We start from the raw sequence: 5,220 nt of genomic DNA on the forward strand, positions 1-5,220 counted from the left end.
ATCAATGCACGGTGTTCTTCGTCTCATCGTTACTCTAGATGGTGAAGATGTTGTTGACTGTGAACCAATATTAGGTTATTTACACAGAGGAATGGAAAAAATTGCGGAAAACCGAACAATTATACAATATTTGCCTTATGTAACACGTTGGGATTATTTAGCCACTATGTTCACGGAAGCAATAACCGTAAATGGACCAGAACAATTGGGCAATATTCAAGTCCCTAAAAGAGCCAGCTATATCAGAGTAATTATGTTGGAGTTGAGTCGTATAGCTTCTCATCTATTATGGCTTGGACCTTTTATGGCCGATATTGGTGCACAGACCCCCTTTTTCTATATTTTCAGAGAAAGAGAATTAGTATATGATCTATTCGAAGCTGCCACCGGTATGAGAATGATGCATAATTATTTTCGTATCGGAGGAGTAGCGGCCGATCTACCCTATGGCTGGATAGATAAATGTTTGGATTTCTGTGATTATTTTTTAACAGGAATTGTTGAATATCAAAAACTTATTACGCGAAATCCTATTTTTTTAGAACGAGTTGAAGGGGTAGGGGTTATTGGTGGAGAAGAAGCAATAAATTGGGGTCTATCCGGCCCAATGCTACGAGCCTCTGGAATCAAATGGGATCTTCGTAAAGTTGATCATTATGAGTGTTACGACGAATTTGATTGGGAAATCCAGTGGCAAAAAGAAGGAGATTCATTAGCTCGTTATTTAGTCCGAATCAGTGAAATGACGGAATCCATAAAAATAATTCAACAGGCCCTGGAAGGAATTCCGGGGGGTCCCTATGAGAATTTAGAAATCCGATGTTTTGATCGAGAAAGGGATCCAGAATGGAATGATTTTGAATATCGATTCATTAGTAAAAAACCTTCTCCTACATTTGAATTACCGAGACAAGAACTTTATGCGAGAATGGAAGCCCCAAAGGGAGAATTAGGAATTTTTCTGATAGGAGATCAAAGTGGTTTTCCTTGGAGATGGAAAATTCGCCCGCCGGGTTTTATCAATTTGCAAATTCTTCCTCAGTTAGTTAAAAGAATGAAATTGGCTGATATTATGACGATACTAGGTAGCATAGATATCATTATGGGAGAAGTTGATCGTTGAAATGATAATTTATACAACAGAAGTAGAAGATATCAATTCCTTTTACAGATTGGAATCCTTAAAAGAGGTCTATGGGATCATATGGATGTTTGTCCCTATTTTGACTCTTGTATTGGGAATCACAATAGGTGTACTAGTAATTGTATGGTTAGAAAGAGAAATATCTGCAGGAATACAACAACGTATTGGGCCTGAATACGCCGGCCCTTTGGGAATTCTTCAAGCTCTAGCAGATGGAACAAAACTGCTTTTCAAAGAGAATATTCTTCCATCTAGAGGAAATACTCGTTTATTCCGTATTGGACCGTCTATAGCAGTCATATCCATTTTACTAAGTTTTTCAGTAATTCCTTTTAGCTCTCGCCTTATTTTAGCCGATCTCAATATCGGTATTTTTTTATGGATTGCCATTTCAAGTATTGCTCCTGTTGGACTTCTTATGTCAGGATACGGATCAAATAATAAATATTCCTTTTTAGGTGGTCTGCGAGCTGCTGCTCAATCGATTAGTTATGAAATACCATTAACTCTATGTGTTTTATCAATATCTCTACGTGCGATTCGTTGAAATATAAACTTTTCTTTTCCCTATTCCTTTCGTTCTATAAAATAAGCTGAATGGATTGAATAGATATCTTCGTTATTTTATTATCCTTCAGGTTGATAAACTAAATTAGATAGTTATATATGAGTGAAAGAAAGCAGCTTATAAATTCGCAGTAAATTAAACAAAAAAAAATTTAATCTCATTTCCTATGTACAAGAGTTAAGTGGAAGAAAACATAAGTGGAAGAAGTCTTTACCCCAAGACGGGTTGATTAGTCAATCTAGCTTGAAGCGGGCTCAAAAGATCAACCGTATAGAGTTTTGGCTATCCTTTGTATAGATTCCCATACATGTATTGCCAAACCAAACGGGGGATTGAACAAAAAAATGAGTGGATGGTTAGGAACACCAAAATACACAAAGGATTAGTAATGGAGATTATGTAAATTATATAAAAAGGATATTTCTGGATAACATAAAAAGAATACTAATTGGGGCTTTAAATTAGTAGAAATGAGTAGGCAGTACTACCCACGATTCCGGTCCAGAGTATGCTCCTATCCACCGATTAAAGTAATGACTATCAGGAACGAAATAATCCTTTACTATTTTTTAGTTTAAGCCCCCATTCGTAATTTTCTCAGATCAGAAAGAAGAATAGGAACGAAAAAGAAAGAATAAAAAATAAATATTTTTTTTTTTTTTATTCTTTCTTTCATATATATAGAGAGATATAATCTGTGTCATGATTTATGAGCTAATGTAATATTTAATTTTTTTCGTAATCGAAAACAATGGGTTGAAATATCTATTGATATTTCTACAAGAAGTATTTTATTGAAGGCTTAAGTTATTACTCAACAAATAAAAATTGAAATTAGTAACGGGCGAGATCAATTCAGAAGCACTTTTTTTATTCTTCATAATATAGCAGACAGAATTCCATTGGTATAATTTTGGACCTTCCAATCCATTTTTTCTCTATCTATTCTACAACCATACGAAGAGAAATAATACTGATTCGGTCCTTAAATTTATTTGTGACCCACGAGGAGCCGTATGAGTTGAAAACCTCATGTACGGTTTTGGACTAGCGATGGGAACAGTGATGTTATCATCGACTATAATTATCTAACAGCTCAAGTACAGTTGATATAGTTGAGGCGCAATCAAAATATGGGGTTTGGGGATGGAATTTGTGGCGTCAGCCAATAGGGTTTATCGTTTTTCTAATTTCTTCTCTAGCAGAATGTGAGAGATTACCTTTTGATTTACCAGAAGCCGAGGAAGAATTAGTAGCAGGGTATCAAACCGAATATTCGGGTATCAAATTTGGTTTATTTTATGTTGCTTCCTATCTAAATCTATTACTTTCTTCCTTATTTGTAACAGTTCTTTACTTGGGGGGTTGGAATATTTCCATTCCGTACGTATTCGTCCCTGAGCTATTTGAAATAAATAAAATGAATGGAATCTTTGGAACGACAATTGGTATCTTTATTACATTAGCTAAAACTTATTTGTTTTTGTTTATTTCTATCGCAACAAGATGGACTTTACCTAGGTTAAGAATGGACCAATTATTAAATCTTGGATGGAAATTTCTTTTACCCATTTCTCTCGGTAATCTATTATTAACAACTTCTTTCCAACTTCTTTCACTGTAAAGAAAAAAAGAATACGAGATTCATGACTTGGTTCAAACAAGAGAAAGAAACAAACATAAAATTATTCATAGATATTCACGATATGTTCCCTATGGTAACTGGGTTCATGAATTATGGCCACCAAACAGTCCGAGCAGCAAGGTACATTGGTCAAGGTTTCATGATTACCTTATCCCACGCAAATCGTTTACCTGTAACTATTCAATACCCTTATGAAAAATTAATCGCATCAGAGCGTTTCCGTGGGCGAATCCATTTTGAATTTGATAAATGCATTGCTTGTGAAGTATGTGTTCGTGTATGCCCTATAGATCTGCCTGTTGTTGATTGGAAATTTGAAACGGATATTAGAAAAAAACGATTGCTTAATTACAGTATTGATTTCGGAATTTGTATATTTTGTGGTAACTGCGTTGAGTATTGTCCAACAAATTGTTTATCAATGACTGAAGAATATGAACTTTCTACTTACGACCGTCACGAATTGAATTATAATCAAATTGCTTTGGGCCGTTTACCAATGTCAGTAATTGACGATTATACAATTCGAACAATTTTGAATTCGCCTCAAAGAAAAACTGAGTAAGTAAACCTCCTATTCTATTAAAGAGAAATTTCCAATTCTTTTAAGGTTCCGTTTTGGTTTAAGTTAAAAGAATATTTGGTTTGACTTAAAAGAATGAGGCCTTTACTCTTTGTTTGGTCAATAAATAAAAATTCAATTACAAATTAACTGGTTGATAAGAATTTCGAATTCATTTTTCTTGAAAATCTATTAATATATTCGTAATTATTTCGAAATATATAGTTTCAAAAAACAAAATACCCTTTCGAACCGAACAAAAAAAAAGAATTAAAAACGAAACAATAATTGTACTTAGATCAATTCACACCTAATAGATTAGGATTTTATTCAATTAGGAACGTATCATAAAAAAAAAATTCCTGGTCGGGTCAATAAGATCATGAAAAGCATTTCGATTTATTTATCTCTTATTTTACATATAATGGATTTGCCTGGACCAATACACGATTTTCTTTTAGTTTTTCTGGGATCGGGTCTTATATTAGGGGGCCTGGGAGTGGTATTACTTACCAATCCAATTTTTTCTGCCTTTTCATTGGGATTGGTTCTTGTTTGTATATCCTTATTCTATATTCTCTCAAATTCTCATTTTGTAGCTGCTGCCCAGCTTCTTATTTATGTGGGAGCCATAAATGTTTTAATCCTATTTGCTGTGATGTTCATGAATGGTTCAGAATATTATAAAAATTTTAATCTGTGGACCATTGGGAATGGCCTTACTTCGTTGATTTGTACAAGTATTCTTGTTTCGCTAATTACTACTATATTAGATACATCATGGTACGGGATTATTTGGACTACAAGATCAAACCAAATTATAGAACAAGATTTGATAAGTAATAGTCAACAAATTGGAATTCATTTAGCAACAGATTTTTTTCTTCCATTTGAATTCATTTCACTAATTCTTTTAGTTGCTTTGATAGGTGCAATTGCTGTGGCTCGTCAGTAATAAATCTTTCTAACTAGGAATAGCAAGCAATCCAAATTAAACTTTTTTCTGTCTTATCGCATCTATTTTCCTTGAATTCTTGTTCGTGTATAAAATATAAAATAGAAATTCGTTTATTCGAGATATTTCCAATATATTCTTTTTGTTATATTCTATTCTAGTCAATCAAATCCGTTGAATTATTGTTCATATTAAAATGAATCGAAATTGATAAGGAGTTGGTCAATGATGCTCGAACATATACTTGTTTTGAGTGCCTATTTATTTTCTATCGGTATTTATGGATTGATCACGAGTCGAAATATGGTTCGGGCCCTTATGTGTCTTGAACTTATACTGAATGCGG

The 5,220-nt window shown here is 33.6% G+C and overlaps 1 pseudogene across 1 annotated transcript; it reads left to right on the plus strand.

The window, feature by feature from the left end:
- The first annotated feature begins 77 nt into the window (after positions 1–77).
- LOC149508992 (NAD(P)H-quinone oxidoreductase subunit H, chloroplastic pseudogene) lies at positions 78–4,174 on the plus strand (annotated as a pseudogene). Its single transcript, XR_016335914.1, has 2 exons — positions 78–1,677; positions 2,798–4,174. The product of XR_016335914.1 is annotated as an NAD(P)H-quinone oxidoreductase subunit H, chloroplastic pseudogene (transcript).
- The last annotated feature ends 1,046 nt before the right edge of the window (positions 4,175–5,220 follow it).

This window comes from Durio zibethinus, unplaced genomic scaffold, assembly GCF_047325235.1.
Source record: "Durio zibethinus cultivar Kanyao isolate XHJ-2024 unplaced genomic scaffold, ASM4732523v1 HiC_scaffold_273, whole genome shotgun sequence".
Lineage (NCBI taxonomy): Eukaryota > Viridiplantae > Streptophyta > Magnoliopsida > Malvales > Malvaceae > Durio > Durio zibethinus.